Source organism: Ostrea edulis, chromosome 2 (assembly GCF_947568905.1).
Source record: "Ostrea edulis chromosome 2, xbOstEdul1.1, whole genome shotgun sequence".
In the NCBI taxonomy this organism is placed as follows: domain Eukaryota; kingdom Metazoa; phylum Mollusca; class Bivalvia; order Ostreida; family Ostreidae; genus Ostrea; species Ostrea edulis.
The window spans coordinates 7411284-7431283 of NC_079165.1; positions in this window are offsets into that span (position 1 = coordinate 7411284).

The window sequence follows — 20000 nt, forward strand, 5'->3', positions numbered from 1 at the left end:
GCTGATATCTTCAAGAAAGTCCTGGTTTGACTCATGCATTTATACCTGTCCGACATGGATATTAACTTGTGTTTGATATGATGGAGACTGCAACCGAAGAAGACACCATTCATCAGAAATATAAAGAATCGAATATAGCCGACAATGATCGTGTTCCGCTTGATTGATGACGACTCTGCAAAACATACGTAACCATCAACAATGCTGCAATACTGAGAATACGTGAGTGTTAAAGACAAGATCCATACTACCAAGCAAAATAATTTCAATTTCAATTTAGTGATGAATCCGTGGTAGTAAATCGTTGCCTTAAAAGCAAGAAATCTGTCCAGGTTAAAAAGAGTGATTGTCATGAAGGCCGCCGTGGCGGGAAGCAACACAAAGAAATTTTTTAAATCACTTCCAAAAATATACTTGTACAGAGCAGTAGGAAAGCACAGAGACACGCATGTTAAGCTATCCGCTATGCAAAGATTAATGGATAGAATTCTTATTTTATAATCCAGTTTTGAACTCTTCACAAGAAGATAGAGAGCTAGAAGATTGACAAAAAATATAGGAAAGGCGGTGAACAATTTAAGATTGTCGGACGCTTCAGCCATCAGAAATAAGTGCTGGGATAAAATTCAAACCAAACGTGGGAAGTATTTCCATACAGCGTCCTGGCGGATTCCGATTGCAATAAACGATTACAAGGTGTTCATAAACATTAAATATACTACATCGGAGTCACGTGGTCAGTCTCAAGACTGGTGGGTGATATTACCAGATGTCAGACATAGGTTGCTACTCGAGTTACAAATCATCATCAAAATAATCAATTAAACCTATATTATCATATCCTGGTCATATATATAAAGCACATAATAGGATTGGGCAGCAGGCAGAGAATAAACATGCCTTTTCCTGGGGTACATGGTCACTACAGGTAAATCTTACAATTACACGTAGCAATAGGCATATTAAGATATAAACAGATCTAGTAAGTAACATAATTCTCCTTTATTTACATATAATGGTTTTTTTAAAAAAGAAGAAGATATAAATGATAGTATTGATTTGAAGAAGATAGGACAGCGAAAATATGATGAAAAATAAATGAATAAGAAAGCGGTACCGGTTTTAAATGTTTCTTTTATATTGCACAGTCTTCTTGAATTTAATGAAGTCTTTTTGAATAATCTGAGGATAATGGAGATTCAAGATAAAATGTATCAAAAAATGGTAACGTTCCTGAATTAATGACTTCTAATTAATTACCTTTAATTAGAAGTAATGCGGATCGGAACTCGACTACACAAGAATAAATACTACAGTAAGCGCCGATACTTTCTCATAACAGATAGAAGAAAAGTTAAATGTAGAAATAAACATTCATAACATAGATACACACACACAAAAACCCATGAATAAAAGCCCGACAATAAAAAACAAAACAAAACAACTATAAAAACAATGAATATAACGTACGATAGGAGTGTATAATCGGCCTCCTTAGGGAAAAGGCAAGTTTGGTTGAAATTGGCCCAGTCGTTCTGGATAAGAAGTAAACATTGTGTAAAATTTAGAGACGGCGGACAAAATGGACAGACAGACGTCGAACAACAGGTGATGAAAAAACAATTGAGCTTAAAGCTCAGTTGAGCTAAAGAGTAATCGTGGGCAATTAGATTTTGGAACGCAGTTCGCAATTCACTATTCGCAATCCAATATTGAATTGCTTTCTAGAACACAGTATGCAATTCAAATTTCTATATGCATAAAAAGAACACCAGACTAAAACTATAAGGATGGGGTGCCAGTTACCAACACCAAACACTGTGAAGAAATGGTGATGGTACTCTCTCTAGTTACGGAGATCCATCCTTCCACTTTTAAGCCTAACGCATTACACTTAGTGAATAACAAATCGAAGACCCTTACCCCGGGGACTGATACTTTGGTGGTAGGATATCAGTGCTCCTCTCCCACCACTGTGAAGAAATGGTGATGGTACTCTCTCTAGTTACGGAGATCCGCCCCTCCAGTTTTTATGAATAACGCATTACACTTAGTGAATAAACATCGGGATCGGAAACATCGAAGACCCCTACCCCGGGGACTGAAATTTTGGGGGTAAGGTGTTAGTGGTCCACGCCCAACCCTGTGAAGAAATAGTGATGATACTCTCTCTACTTACGGAGATACGTCCCTCTAAGTCTTATGCATAACGCATTACACTTAGTGAATAAACATCGGGCTTGGAATCATCGAAGACCCCTACCCCGGGGACTGATATATTGGGGGTTAGGTATTAGTTGTCCTCTCCCACCACTGTGAAGATATGGTGATGGTGCCCTCTCTAGTTACGGAGATCAGCCCCTCTAATTTTTAAACATAACGCATTACACTTAGTCAATAAACATCCAGTTGGGAATCATCGAATACCCCTACCCCGGGGACTGAAATTTCGGGGGTAAAGTATTAGTGGTGCACTCCCACCATTGTGAAGAAATGGTGATGGTACTCTCTCTCTCTAGTTATGGAGATCCGTTCCTCCAATTGGTATGTCTAACGCATTACACATATTGAATAAACATCGGCATCATCGAAGACCCTACCCGGGGGACTGACATTTTAGGGGTAAGGTAATAGTGGTTAACTCCCACCACTGTAAAGAAATGGTGATGATATTATCTCTAGTTACGGTGATCCACCCCTCTAATTTTTATGAATAACGCATTACACTTAGTGAATAAACATCGGGATCGAATCATCGAAGACCCCAACCCCGGGGACTGATATTTTAGGGGTAAGGTATTAGTGGTCCTCTCCCATCACTATGAAGAAATAGTGATGGTGCTCTGTCTAATTACGGAGATCAGCCCCTCTAATTTTTAAACATAACGCATTACACTTAATGAGTAATCATCGGTAAATGATACTGTAGTACTAGGCACCGGGGTAGGCGTCATCAATGATTCCGAACCCAATGTTTATTCACGAAGTGCATTGCATTATCAATAAAAAATAACAGGGCGAATCTACGTAACTATCAAGAGCACCATCGCCATTTTTTCACAGTGGTCGAAGTGAACCACTAATACCTTACTCCAAAAATTTCAGTTCCCGGGGTAGAGGTTTTCGATGATTCCAAGACATATGTTTATTTGTTAGGTGTAATACTTTATTTTAAAAAAAGTTGGAGGAACGGATCTCCATAACTAGAGAGAGTACCATCACCATTTCTTCACAGTGGTGGGAGTGCACCACTAATACTTTACCCCCGAAATTTCAGTCCCCCGGGGTAGGGGTCTTCGATGATTCCCAACTGGATGTTTATTCACTAAGTGTAATGCGTTATGTTTAAAAATTAGAGGGGGGATCATGTGCCTAGCAGGAGTAAACATCCTCTGTCGATCGATTACACTCACCGTGAGCCCTACATCTTGATCAGAGAAACGGAGTACTCCGTAGTCAGAATCAGTGTACCAAGAATGAACGATCAATCGGTATGAACACGTCACTTGAACCAATGACAGGTCGTATTGGCAAATAGATCGTTATAAGACCATAGAATTTGCAAAATGCTGACTTTAAACGATACTGTTGAAACACTTGTAGGTTTCTTTTGTTTTTGTACAAAATACTTGTTTTTATTAGACAAAAATATGTATCGACAAGGGATACTTACTCCTCCTAGGCACCTCCTCCCACCTCTGGTGTGTCCAGGGGTTCGTGTTTGCCCAACTATCTATTTTGTATTGCTTATAGGAGTTATGAGATTGATCACTGTTCGTTATTTTCACCTTTCATATTCCTATGCCATTGAGAGATTTTGAGAAAAACGGTTGTCATCACTTTCACAGATAATGCCCCTTTAAGTCTCTTTCCAAGATTTTACGAACCACTGTACTTGCTACGGACGTTAATATTCATGGCAGTATTGTAGGATACTAGGACCTGCCTTTCTTTCAATATCAATTCCAAATATATATAAACAATGAATCAATACAATGTTTCATTTAAAGATTACCACAACTGCACTGTCTCTAAATCTAAAGAGATGTAAATAACATGCGGTACAATCATTCATAGCCGGATAACAGGAAGTACCGTAAAAATGATAAAATGGAAAATAACCAATAACGCTGGACACGGAATCGTATCAGACGGGTTCTTAACAGGTGTTACACATTAAATTGTAAATTAATTTATCATTATTATATTATAATTTTGTCCGATGTTGGAAAAATGAAATGTTCTATATTCACCTCGAAGGCACGTGCAGATGAATATAACGATTTATTTGTTTCTAGCCTTTTCGACCTCAACCAATCGGAGAGTGCTGAAGCTTTCTATAAAATATGATAAATGACATTGTACAATTGCACAAGTAATCACATAAGAATCATTTTATCTATTTAATGTACTTCGATATAATTGTTTTGTAAAGAAAGAAATCAACTGTATTGATTTGATAGAACACTGTTCACTGAAAAACAACACGTGATCAGAAATATAGTGCCAGTCGACGATTGATTTATATAAATTCTGGAGCCGATAAGAATATAGTGCCAGTCACTGAGTGATTTTCTGGAGCCGATTCGGCTAGCAGTCTGTAATATTTTCAAAATAGATTTACGATGACACGACATCAACAAACAATACATATAATACTATAGACTGTGAGTACGACTGGCGTTTAAATCGCTAGTCAGTGATATAACATGTATTATACTGAGAAATATTATAACATGTTTTTGTGCAATGACGAGAATAGACTTCTATGGCTACCAAGTATAGACCATTTGACGCTGTTCAAACGTTGGTTATCAACAGAATTGAAACGTTTGGATTTTTCTTTCTTCTAATGTCAGTGGGAGTTGTGTCTGTGAGATTGTATCTAAAACACAAGGAGTTTCTTCATCTAAAATAAAAACTTCTACACCTAACACAGTAGTCATGCGAGACTTCATGACAACTGAATAAGGCAGCATTTAGAGAGTTATACTTTTATGCGACAAGAATATCATTTGTTTATATTCTTTGCACCAGGGGAGAAATTATATGAAAATACATATCATATTTTAAATCAAAATTATAATTCTGTTTAATTGTTAATCAACGTTTTTGGAGAGAAGATAAATAAATTGTGTCGTGTTCCTACACCACTGCAATAACAATCCTAAGAGAGGCCACATTGACAAAGTGGTGCACAATCAGGGCAGATTTACTCGCCCGTCGCGGAAGCTCAATGGTAGAATGTTCGCTTCGTGATCGGAAGATCGTGAGCTCGAGCCCTCCTCGTGGCATAGCCGAGTCAAACCTAAGAGTAAGGTAGTGATTGCTCCTTCGCAAAATGCCCGCTTAGAAACGGAAATCCCGTGTCCGAGCAGGCGTTGGTACCTTGACTCCTACGATCCTCGGGCTCGTTTCATCAAAAGGTGTACGGCTGTCGTAAAACTACGTTCGGCGTAAATATGAGCTTATGCTGAAATTAAGGTCGTTGCACGTTTCATAAAATGGTAATTGTAATTAAAAGATTTATATTGCGCCCTATCAACATTTGTTCTCTAACGCACTTTACAAATGTGAGAGAAAAAATTATATAAAATCAATGTGCACATACAAATGAATGAAATATTCATAGTGTCAGAATTAAAATGCATATTTATTATTATTAATAGAACAACCCTTAGGAATAATAATTACCTAAAAAGGACATAAGTATAATAACAAACTACAGTTCAAATAGCAACTGAAGGGTGGGTGTGTTGTTTTGGGTGTTTTTTTTAAATGTTTTTGTTTTTTGTAACAGCACTGTAAGGTACAACTGTGCGCCCAGCCTAAGTAAAGCCAAATATTTTCGCAAAAAATTATTTTGTAGATTAATTTATATATTTAGCAAACATATTGATTAAATAATTATTTAACGCTTTCATTTTTACTTGTTTACTTCTGTTACAGTCAACATATTTCAACATTAAACCAAATTATTTACGATGTCCAGTTTATTGAAGTTCATTTGGCAACTTTTGGAGAAACTCAATATGTCGATCGCCGCGGTGGTCTAGGAGTAGAGCGTTTGCCCCGCATGCGGAAGGTCGGGGTTCGAATCCCCGCCACGACAGACCTAAGTAGTGACAGTTCCATCGCCAAACGCTCGGTATCATGTGTAAATGTCACGGGTCCTCAAAGATGACCTTAAAAACGGATGTCCCGTGTCACAGTAGGTGTGGCACGCTAAAGAACCCTCACTCCTCAATGGCCGTAAGCGCCGAGCATAGGCCTAAATTTGAAGTCCTTCACCTGTCTTGATGACGTCTCCATATGAGTGATAAATTCTCTAGAAGGACGTGAAACAAGATACAATCAACCATATGTCAAAATGGTTTTAATTATGATATACTGTTTTTATACTTTGAACGCATTTCCACCAATTCGTCATACTGGCAATGATTTTAACAATCGCAGGTATATGAACATTTGAAGAAAGCGATAAGAAGATAAAGGTATGAAAAGTTAAAGTATTTTCTAATAGATAATGACATATACTCTGCTGTCTTTGATCTTCATTGACTGAAATTCTGTAATCGGTTTCTTAACTGGTTCATCGGTGTTTAAATGAAAGGTGAAGATAACGAACAGTGATCAATCTCATAATATCTTAAGACTACGGCTAGGTGTAATTGCTATAATATAAAATTAAACTTGTAAAATCTATGAAAGTAATTGACTAGCTTTTTTGGGCACCCGAAGGGGGAGCATATAATCACCGTCGTGTCTTTCTTAAGAGACGACTTAATGGGGCGGTCCTTCGGATGACACCGCAAAAACCGAGGTCCCGTGTCGCAGCAGGTGTGGAACGATAAAGATCCCTCCCTGTTCAATGGCCATAAGCGCCGAGCATAGGTCTAAATTTTGCAGCCCTTCACCGGCAGTGTTGAGTGTCCATTTGAGTGAAATATTCTCGAGCGGGACGTTAAACAATATTCAATCAATCAATCAACCTTTCATCAGAAATTGATAATAATTCATCTCAAATATTCCTTGGGACTTGGACGTTTGTACCAAGGTCATTTTGGAAAGGTCAAAATAACTCAGAACACCATTTTTAAAGGAAAAAGTCCCGTATTTCGTGATCAGCAGTTCTTGAACAGGTGTCATTTTGTGAAGGTTAAGTTCACTCAGAACATATACCTTATATACGTGTATGAAAAATAAAACTTCATTTCAACAATGTTTCAACAGTGATTGATCTTTCGGACCAAGGTTTCTCAGGGTAATTTGGGAAAGGTCAAGGTCACTCAGAACATATACAGTATTTGAGGGAAAAGTTCCTTATTTGAGCAGAGATTTTAAACAGGTATTTATCATATATTACACAAATAAGTAACAGGCAAATGGATTTCATACAAAGTTCTACATTTGTGGTACTTCACCTACAACTGATGATATCTCAATATGAGTGAAACATTCTAGAAGGGACGTAAAAGAAACAAATTACAAGAATATTCCCGAACTGCATCTAACCAATGATCTACTTCATATGACGAATGACTCGCACAATGATCAATAACTGTTGAAATAGTGTCGCCGTTAAGCAGTCAATCACATTTTGTTTGTTATCCTTTATCCTGTATTTCTGTCATTTTGGACTATGTGCATCCTAATGCTCCTATGTGAGCCCAAATGGGTTAGATAAATATATTACCAAGACCGGTGGCATTGACTAGGTAGAAAATAAACATGAAGTCATATCAAACACTCAGACTGCCTAGTATTTAGGACGGTTCGTACCGCTATTGTCGCTAAAATTACTTTAGACCACTAATTGTGTACATTCCACCGCCTCTTCTCTCCACACCATGGCAAGCATTTCCTTCTGTTGACATTTTTAATTATTTCTTGTTCGCACAGAAGCCATGTTCTTTAGATTGACAGACGCGTAGATGCTTATACGCAAAAACAGAACTGCGTACATATCATTTGCGAGAGAGAATAGAAAGAGAGATAACTTTGCCATTAAAATATTTGAGCCTAAAATATAACTGCATTATATAGTCCCGGTTTATAATTCAATCAGCATCATAATGTCCAATGAAAGGTGAAGATAACGAACAGTGATCAATCTCATAACTCCTCTAAGCAATACAAAATAGATAGTTGGGCAAACACGGGACCCCTGGAAACACCAGAGGTGGGATCAGGTGCCTAGGAGAAGTAAGCATCCCCTGTTGACCGGTCACACCCGCCGTGAGCACTATATCCTCATCAGGTAAACGGAGTTGTCCGTAGTCAAATTTAGTGTGCCATGAACGGCCTTACAATCTATATGAAACGCGTCAGACAGCATTTGACCCTATGATAAGTTGTATTGACGAACTAGATCGTTATAACGACCATAGAATTAAATTCAGTTTTCGAAATTAACCATAGATCGAGTCTATGTCAAATGGCACCGGTCTATGCCAATTGTAATTTAGATAGACCAAATTGTCTATGCCAATTTTCTAGGTTTAAAGTTATCCCAAAAGTCGACTCCTGATAAATGTTTGTTTTTTTTTCAATGTTGCTGTCTGTCAATTCAATGAGGTCTATGTCATCTTGTTTTGGCAAAGACCCGTGGTCCATACCAAGTTTTAAACCAATTTCGAACACTGGAATTTGCGAAATGCTGACTTCAATCGCGACTGTTGAAACCCCTGTACCATTTCATTGTTTGTCAGTAGCTTGCCTCGATATAACAAGAGCAACGCCAACGTGGCATAATACGCCCGTAGATTTTGCTCAAGGAAAACATATTTTAGTGGGATTCATATTTTAGTGAAGTTAGCACTCCTCTGTGAGCTAATTCATTATTATGCTTGTAGAAATGGATATCAAGATATAAAGAGGGATAGCCTTAGAATGCGCTACTTCATAAATATGCTAACGGTTCGGTTTGTATCCTGCCCACAAGGTTTTCCTAATAAGTGATACTACGACCTTGACCTTTGACCTTGAAAAACAATAGGCACCTTCCTCTCACCATGATGATCAAATATACCAAGTTATAATATCCTGGAGCTTACGGTTCGGTTTGTATCCTGCCCACAAGGTTTTCCTAATAAGTGATACTACGACCTTGACCTTTGACCTTGAAAAACAATAGGCACCTTCTTCTCATCATCATGATCAAATATACCAAGTTATAATATCCTGGAGCTTACGGTTCGGTTTGTATCCTGCCCACAAGGTTTTCCTAATAAGTGATACTACGACCTTGACCTTGAAAAACAATAGGCATCTTCCTCTCATCATGGTAATCAAATGTATCAAGTTGTAAAGTCCTAGGGCTTATGGTTCAGTCTGTATCCTGCCCACAAGGTCCGGACAGACGGACGACGCCATACCATAATACGTTCCGTCTTCGACGGGCGTATAAAAACTGACCATCAGCAGAACAAGCTCTAGCGTATCGAATCAGTTCAGAGATATGAAAATAAATTAAATTTAAAGTCCTTTTTCAATTTAAAATCTTTTACAAATGTACATCATACATGTAGTAGACGGATTAGGATATTCTTTGTTATCAGTAACATTTACTCTATCTATTAGTGGAAAACAACGTGAGTAAGCGGACAGTACAATTCGCAAAACAAATGTAAAGTCAGTTCAAGTAAAGACGTTGAGTTGGCATAATAAAACTCTAGCTCAGAAAATAATTTTGTGAATTCCTGGGGTTTGGAAATTGACAAGAAACCCTGTTTCGATGCACAAAAATAGGTTATTTCATTGGTAAAATCCGGGGGCTTTGCCTCCTGGGCCCCCACCACGGCTTTACCCTGAACTCACTGGGGGTCTCAAGTCGGCCCTCAGACCCCTTGCCATACCATACTTTGCGTACACTTCATTTTCTTTCTGGCTACGCGCCTGATTGGCGTTTGATAGTTTTCTAAGACACTGATGTTGTTTTCATTTCATTTTTTGCGCAGTAATTTTATTGTAATGGTACCCGCCGATCTTTGTTTTCGATTCTCTGGAGCCTCCGATATTCCCGATCGCTATACCGAAGCCAGAAATTTGTTGACACTGTCTGCAATCGCTCACAATTTTTTCACGATTGAATAAAGTTTAATATCTTGTTTCAAGGGTTGTGAAATTTCTTGACGCTTCGTCTCCATTTTGTTACCGAGATATCTAAGCAGACGATAAAATGTTCGCCATGCTACACGTGACCGTTTCAATCATTACATAAAATAGATATATAATCATGTCTTCAAACAATAGAGATAAGAAAGTTTAATACAAGTAATGGGAATGAATAATGACCTTTTTGCACTTGAGATACAAGAAACTTCATGATATCAAATTTGAGAGTTTAAAAGGACATATTCAGCATCACTGAAGAGACATTATTTGTCGAAATGCGCATCTGGTGCATCAAAATTGGTACCGTATAAGTTTTACATTCTGACCCCTGGGTCGAGACCTCTGCTGGTGGACTGTTAGTCCCCGAGGGTCTCTACAGCCCAGTAGGTAAGTACTTCGTTACTAGCTTGAAAATACAGATGTATATTTAATTGCCGTGATAGAATTTAGAAATTCATTTCAAAATGACGGATTATCTCCCTCATGCATAGCTCTTATCCTTAGACGAATTTGACTCCACTTTTAGGCACTCTGTTTTTCCTTAAAATAGCTCTAGCAAGTTAATCGTTATTTCGGATTTCAAACATTTCGGTTGAGCATTACTGAAGAGACATTATTTGTCGAAATGCGCATCTGGTGCATCAAAATTGGTACCGTGTAAGTTTTACATTAGGAGTAATATCAATTTCTAAAATTTCACATAATTTTCACATAGAAACTATATGTAATTTTGCACTTTACAAATTAATAAAGTAATAATAATAATAATTCTCAAGGTCTTGTCTTAAAATATAAACTCCAACTTTAAAAAGATGTGGTTAGAGATCAAATTATTGGCAAAAATACAACTGAATTTTTATACAAAATTTAGAGTAAATCAATTACTTTTTTAAGAATCGGTGTTCTGTTTGGAAAAATATATCCGCAAAATTAATGAATTACAAAATTTCAACTAGTTTCAAGTCTGAACTACATGTACTTGTATAACAAATTATAAAAAGGACTTTTTGATTAATCAATCCTTCCGCCACAAAATATACTTTTGAGAAAATATCCCATGGCGATCTGGGTTAGAATAGGTCCTCAGTACCCCTCCCCCGGGGATCCGGGTTAGAATAGGTCCTCAGTACCCCTCCCCCGGGGATCCGGGCTAGAATAGGTCCTCAGTACCCCATCCCCGGGGATCCGGGTTAGAATAGGTCCTCAGTACCCCCACCCCCGGGGATCCGGGTTAGAATAGGTCCTCAGTACCCCTTGTCGTAAGAAGCGACTAAATGGGGCGGGCTTCGGATGAGACCGCAAAACCTGAGATCCCGTGTCACAGCTGGTGTGGCACGATAAGGATCCCTCCCTGCTCAGTGGCCATAAGCGCCGAGCATAGGCCTAAATTTTGCAGCCCTTCACTGGCGATGGTGACGTCTCCTTGTGAGTGAAATATTCTCAAAGGGACGTTAAACAAATTCAATCAATCAATCTTGCCTTTTGTTGTTGAAATAGGTCGTAGTTGTCGTGTCCCATTTCTGTTAGGTCTTTACGACACTTCTATGCAATTAAACAGGGGAAAATATAATAGAACCACATATCTGACAACATTGAAATTGTATTTTTAATATCCCACGCAACGAAGTAGCGGAAGGTATAATGTTTTGACCCGTCCGTCAGTTCCTTTCTTGTCAGCGCAACTCCTCTTAGACCGCTCAACAGAATTTCGTGAAACGTTGAAGTTAATAAGGATACACTGTAGATGTAAATATTCCCAGGAAATTCTGATTCATTAATTTCTGATTGCCCATCAGTAATGCATAGCATTACCATTCATTATGTGGTGCATTTTCAAGCAATGTTGGAGCGTGGGGTATGTGAGTTTGTTCACTTTTTAGGGCCCCGCATGAAATGCGGGAAGCCATGTAGTAATCACATTGTCCGTCCGTCTGTCTGTCCGTCAACACTCTTTGTGACACGATAACTCATGCAATTTTCATTGTACAGATTTTGTACAGAAATACTTTACAATGAGGGGAAGACACCTATAGATTTTGAGGTAATGTCACTTTGTCACCACCTTTCTTATTTTGACAGTATTTATTTACCATTGTCTAATGGAGATAATTCAATTTGAATTATGATATGTATTGTATTGATATAGACAATTTACAAAAAAATAACTCTACAACATTGTGTATGTGTATATTTTGGGGTGTTTTTTTTTAATGTGATATTTAAAAAAATGCTTGATGCTACATGTATATTGAATTAACACGTCATTCCAGGTCAACAACTTTCGATTGGCATCGGAATACGAAATAAAATTTCTTATATCCGATTGAATATTGTTTAACTCGAGAATATTTCACTCACATGGAGACGTCACCACTGTTGGTGAAGGGCTGCAAAATTTAGGCTTATGCTCAGCACTTATGGCCATTAGGCAGGGAGGGATCTTTATCGTGCCACACCTATTGTGACACGGGGCCTCGGTTTTTGCGGTCTCATCCCAAGGCCCGCCCCATTTGGTCGCCTCTTACGACAAGCAAGGGGGTACTGAGGACCTATTCTAACCCGGATCCCCACGGTGCAAAGTGAAACTGCTTTATTGCATTATGTACTAATTGCACGTTACACCTTAAAGAGCTGTTCCTTTTAATAAAGAAAGTCACAAAATAGATACAAAATGAGTGTACTTTATTCATTACTGTTATCGAGCTTTCGTCGATGAAAATCTCAAAATGGCGTGTTCCATTGCGTTTGTTGACGGTAAGTAAGGTTCACATTTTCTACGTGAGTATTTTGATGTTTGCTTATGAATTTTATTACGGCATGCATGGTATGCCTCTGCTAGGAATAATGGAAACTGTCTCTCCTATGTATATAAAGACATATTCTATTTATTTCTATTCTTAAAAATGTAGAACATTTCTATCGAATGTGTATGAAAACGCTTAGAACCCCGATGTCAGAATTTCCTATTCCTAGACATCAATATGTCAAATTCATAATCCTTTTCGAATAATATGTACCACATTGTGTGCCTGTTAGCCATTTTGAATCCCCTATTACAATGGGATTTAATTGCACTCTGTTGTGGATGAGTGCGTGTCAAACAGAAATAATTTAAATTTGCATCAGTCTCTCTATGATTCATGAGTCCTTTTTCTCAAATTTTCATTCCAATGTATCTTTGAATATTATTAATTCTAACATATATACCAGCCCCAAGCACTATATCAAATACAGATGTCACTTTCCTCTAATAACCCTCAGCGGACCCTTGCTGACCGTGTCAGTTTTCTAGTCTTTCATTGAATTATTCATAAGACTGGGTTGATAACGTAACATCAAATGCAATACTGTCAGATCATTCTCCAGTGCAACGATTTGAAAAGATTTGATATGAATTAGATTGTGTCAACAGATCTCTGGCATCAGTATATCAAGTTGTCCGTAAATTTCAAAGCACTGGATTGATCGGACCGGCCTCGTTAAGCGTTCCATTGACGATCGGGAATATCGCGGGCTCCAGTAAGAGACATTACTGCACAATTTAATGAAAACAGAACATCGGTGTCTCAGAAGACTATCAGACGTCGACTTAGAGAAAATGGCTTTTCCAGAGGTGTGTATAAGAAAATGGTTATTAAAAATGTCAACAGGAAGAAATGCTCGCCATTGTGTAGAGAGAAGAGGTGGTGGGACGTACAAAATCAGTGATCTAATGTGATTTTTGGTGACGAATCCACGATATGTGTAGGTGAAAACAACCGTGTTTATGTGTAGAAGAAACCCGGAGAGGGTTGGAGACCCGATTTAGTACCGTGACAAAATGGCCGAAAGTTTATTATGGTTTGGGGTGCTTGTGTTTTAACGGAGTTGGAACATTATGTCGATTTAAAGGAAATTCAGCAAAATACATTGATTTTGACTGCGGATAACTCCGTTTACCTGATCAGGATATGGGGCTCACGGCGGGTGTGACCGGTCAACAGGGGATGCTTACTCCTCCTAGGCACCTGATCCCACCTCTGGTGTGTCCAGGGGTCCGTGTTTGTCCAACTATCTATTTTGTATTGCTTGTAGGAGTTATGAGACTGATCACTGTTCGTTATCTTCACCTTGCATTGATATCTTGGATATATATACCTTTGGCCAGTTATTGTGCGTCATTTTCCAACGGAAGTTACCTTTTCCAATATGATTGATTGTATATTGTTTAACGTCCCTGAGTCTTTCACTCATATGGAAACGTCACCATTGCCGGTGAAGGGCAAAATTTAGGTCTATGCCCGACGCTTACGGCCTTTGAGCAGGGTGGGATCTTTATCGTGCTCCATTTAGTCGCCTCTTACGACAAGCAAGGAATACTGAGGACTTGTTCTAACCCAGATCTCCACGGGAAAACTTTTCCAAGACGACACAAGAATTCTGACATTTTTCTGTTCGGTTCAGAAACAAAGCCTCGAATTTCGGTTTTATTTTGTGTGATAAAATAACTTAACCCTTTCTCTACCGGTACTTTTTAGAGGTATTTAAAGACAAAATGACAGTCTTTTTAATTGATTTAAATCAATATGTGCCCTGATTAGAGACAGGCATATGACATATAATTTTGTTCAAAATTTGACGGAGAACAATTTTCTAAAAATGTTACCTTAAAGCTGTATGGTCCGAATTACATTTTTTTTCCATCTCGTAAAAACGCTATTAAATCATCGCACGTATGTAGTTATGAGGCTGTATGACATGTCATACATCATTTCACCTGTTTTAACCAAAATTATTTAATTCTAAATCGGTGTTTACAAACAACCGCGTCACTCTGCCATTTCAAGTTACAGTCACGTGACCAGTTCGAACTTTCATATCATCGGTGGTCTTATCTGTGTAAAGCTGTGTATTTTGTTACAACAGTACCGTGCCATAAGTTTAATAGAAATAAAAATATCAAATACCTATTAATAATTCGTTGTTTTACTCTCTTTCAGCCTTAAAACTAGACAGTTGCGTCTGAGTTAATACATCATGTTGGGATTCCCTTGACGCTCGTGGGGCTATTTATAGACGTCCAACACTGTATAATTTATGCGTTATCCGGAACACCTCCAGCCTTTCACTGAATACACCGTGCTTTTGGTGAAAGGCCCGAGGTTTTCCGGATGATTTATATATGTACCACACTATTTACTTTCTAAATAATATTCTCACTGTTTTCTTTTACATGCAGATGTTTTCAAGCATGTAATTAAGGGAAAGTTGATAACTTTGTAAAGTAATTAATCTGCTTTAAAGTAATTATTTACAAATATAATACATGAACACATCGGGTCATACAGCTTTAAAGAGGTGTATGGGGTCAAAGGTCAAATAAGTGCAGATTTTTAAAACCTTGCTTTCTGAGAAATATTTATGTATTACGACCCCTCTCAATAGATTAGAATCAAAAACAGAAAATTCTAAATGTATGAGCTGATGTACCGTTTAAAATACATTGCAATCAAATTAATCAATTTTATTGACAAATAAATATTTTTGGTTGGTAAGTAACAACACTCACAGTGCAGTTTTGACCAAAACTTGCGTTTCTGCAGCTATTCGACACAATTCAAACATAAGTACATCGCATGATTATTAGCAAATACCACATTATTTTGAAAATATAATCTGTAGGCAGATCTTAATCATTTTAAAAAGATTTTAACAAAAATTATGAACACATGGAAGATAATTAAGGTCAAAAGTCATAAATTCAAAAGTTGTACATAATGTGCATTGACATCGTTGTTTAACAATAGGTGTTCTGTGAATGTTTCACTAAATAGAATATTGCTTTTAAATTAACTGTTCATCCAAAATTAGATTTTTGTAAATCAAATATATTTGGTTGCTAAGCAACAACACCATAGCAAATGTTATTATAAAGTACTACCCGTTTTTCCTCTCCAAGTACAATGTATAGGAATGTTCAAGTACATGTACTTTGAATCACTTGATTTAACTGCACTTGCATCATATTTAGCAAGAATGTGTTTATTATATGCCACCTCTTAAAACCTCTGGTGGTTAATTACACAAGTCATTTAACATATTGAAACAAAAATGTACATGCAATTAAATATTCTAGATATACCTCTGCCATCAGAAAAACGTGTGCATGGAGAACACGGTATATTCATATTTTTCTCTTTTTACATGAACATCTTCCCCTTGTTTACTGTGCCATTTTTTAAAACAATTTCTGTCATTTGATAGACAAAGAGGAACTTGACATGATGAACAAAATACAGATGTCTTATAACTTGAAACCTTCTCATTCATAAGAATTGCCCCAGCATTACAAAATGCACCGTCTTTCCTTTTATCTAATAATTCAGGTATACATGCAATAAGACTTTCTTTTGATGCACACTTTTCATTTAATCCCATCAGTAACATAGCAAGTGATTCACGGATTCAAGTTGTCCAAATACTGAAGAAGAATTTGTAAATTGATTGGCATGACTTGTAATTTTCTAAATTCTTCAAAAATAATAAAAGAATAACAACCATGATATCAAGCAAATGAAAAAACAGAACTTTTCACCAATGATACTGTGTTCTAATATAGGATGGATATTTACTTGTAAACTGGTTTGAAAGATCTACAGCTCCCATACATTTATTGTAATCATTAGCAACTACAGGTTGTACAAGTCCTTTTTTGTTCCAAGTTAATCTAGATTTCATAGTGCGTTCACAAACAGTTGTAGCTGAGCCATGGTGTAATGGCGACATAAAAGTTACTACTTTACAATCTTTCCATTGCACAAATTCATAAACTCTGTGTCATCTAAAACCTTTAGTTGCTACTCTTTCCCACATTTTCACATTTCTAAGTTCATCAGGTATAAACAAGCTATTAGATTTCAGTACACCAATAAGGTAAATTTTCCTAGCAAGTAATTCTTTGCCTAGAGTTATAGATGTATAAAAACAATCAGTAAACAACCTGTATCCTTCATCAAAAAGAGGTTTACACAATGTAATAGTGACATTAAATCCAATACCCTTTGTTTTATCTGTAAAAATAGTATTGTTACCAAGATAGACAAAAAAGTTGTATGTATAGCCAGATATATTACATGATCAGGATATGGGGCTCACGGCGGGTGTGACCGGTCAACAGGGGATGCTTACTTCTCCTAGGTACCTGATCCCACCTCTGGTGTGTCCAGGGGTCCGTGTTTGCCCAACTATCTATTTTGTATTGCTTGTAGGAGTTATGAGATTGATCACTGTTCGTTATCTTCACCTTGCATGCTACAACCCAAAATGTTATTTCAAAGCGAACAGGTTTGTCTTTAATGAACTGATGAATACCCGAGAACTTATGCTGAGAGGCGATCATTCTCTCATCTACCGCTATTTCCCTGTAAGGCTGGTATAATTTCGTCGACTTCTCACGAACATGATCAACCAATGACTGTATGCATGCTAACTTCTCAGCTGATGAAAATTAAACAGCATTGTAATATGTGCTTTACTATACAATAAATCATTAGAAATGATATACAATATATATTAAATATATAATGCAATAAATGTAAATGTGTTTGACAAACACCAATGCCTTTGAATATCGTCAAAGTCACAAAGTATAAACATTTGATAACACCGGAAAGTTCTTTCCAAATGCATACAAATGTAAAATTGTTACTCATTCAAAAGATGTGGTCACTGTTAAAGCTTTAAGCTATAGACAAACAGACAGACCAAAAACTGTATGCCATAAAAAGGGGTTTTTTTTCCCGATACATTTTTTAAAAGAAATGTTGCCAATTTATATATTTGTCTTTTAGTTTATGCATGAATCTCACTATAGACTATCTAATGAATTATTCACATAAATCCCAAGCATGTAAATATTATAACTGAACATTTCATAAAATGTGCAATAACAGCAGTAGTAGAAACCTTTGTTGATATCAGCTGGTGGAGTTATTTGTAAGAAGGACAAAATACCCTGGAATCTATTTCTAGACATAAATCCTGGTACTGGGTTGTTCCGATAGAGGGCATGCGTTGACCAATACCTATCTATCGACTGGAACTTTACGACAGACATATATAAGATAATGCGCAAAAATCTAAAACAACAAGTAGTTATCAAAAATAAGTTTACTTAGCACGAAAATAAATGTATAGTTAGAGCTAATGAATACGCAGTTGGCTGTGTAAATGTTTCCTATAATCAACACTTTCTGAAGATTATACATTTATAAACTAAAAAAATTTATCAGAGGTAATTGCAGTACACATATGAACATGCGAGATGTATAGCCAGATTAATTGTGGTAGCGGTAATATTATTGCTATGCAAATTATAATTCATTTGAACATGAAAATCACTGTTACAATACTGGTACTTTAGAACTATTAATACCTGTACAGTTCCTCTTCAATGAGAGGCTGCCAACTTCCTTGGGAAGCATACGACAATCTTTCCCCCTCTAAATGTTCCATCTCAGCATAAAGGTTGGTGGCAACACAGATGGAAAAAACCAAAGCTTCCGTCTAAAACAGCTTCAGAAAATCGACTGGTTCTCTGAACAATCTGGCCCCATTTCTGAAAGAAAATTGAAATAAAATTAGTATTAGCCACCATACCCTATTTGTCAGCATTTAGAACACTTGGCACACCTTATAATCAGAAACAGAATAGTTTGTGTTTTGTCTCTTCTATGTTTTGCATGTACATATATGATACATGTATCTAGTAATGCAACAATAAACGGTAAAATTGGTTTCACCTTATACTCAACCTCAAGAGTCGTCCCATCTGAATGCCAGGTTGTCGTTCCGGGTGAAATGCCACAGTACTTGGATCCGGTGCCCCTGTGTCCTCCACATCAGCATCCTTCCAATGCATGTCTGGATTTGCCAGTGGATCCTCGCTAGCGGAAGATAACTGGGAACTTCCCACTGAGGACTGGGATTCCAATACCCTTTTTAAAGATGAAAAAATAATTACAATTAAACATTCCTGATTTAAGCTTTAAAACAATGTAAGCTTCAAGTAAGCATTGAATAGTTTCGCATGGAAGTACTGGTCAAATTCATTTTGATAAGGAAAAAATTTATATGCACCATGTAGGTGTCACCATGATGCCTATCATATACATGGGGGTAAATTCTGAAGAAATTGATTGAGCACAGTGGCTTAAATCCCCTTGCATGGTAATCTGATAAGCTGTGAAGTGTAGATTTAGTCGAAATTTGAGAAATCTAGGCAAGAAGGGGCACCTGCTCATCAGCTCATAGCACACTGGTTTGGATTATCTTACGGTGTCTCAGTAAAGGCCTCGGGTCCATAGGACATAATCATTTCAACGATAAGCCTAGAACATTCTAATACTAACAGCACACCATCAGCAAGTATGGATCACATGTGATTTATTGTCATATGTTATTAATTACATGGGTATAAAATACATGTACTTAGATACAATGTAAAAGGGAACCATGATTTTTCATTAGAATTTCGTAAATCGACACCCACCCCCCCCCCCTGCATTTCCTTTTTGCTACAATATGAAAAAAATTACTCAAATTATAATAAATTCTCTTATCACAATATGGTTTTTATTAATAATTCAAGTTTTAGTTTTTTGGTGTTTTTTTTTAGGGAATAGAAAGATAGGATTTTGAGCAACATGGAAAATCAATAAATTTCCATAACACGACAAAACCACAAACAGCTTTTCGCGCCCCTTTTTCTAGTAATCTGTGACTACATCAACTTACATGTCATTTATAGTGAATGCAGGGTCGCTTGAATCGTCATCAAATGTATCCTGCAAAAGGAGGTCCAGGGCATCTTCTTCATGTAAAACTTATACGGTACCAATTTTGAT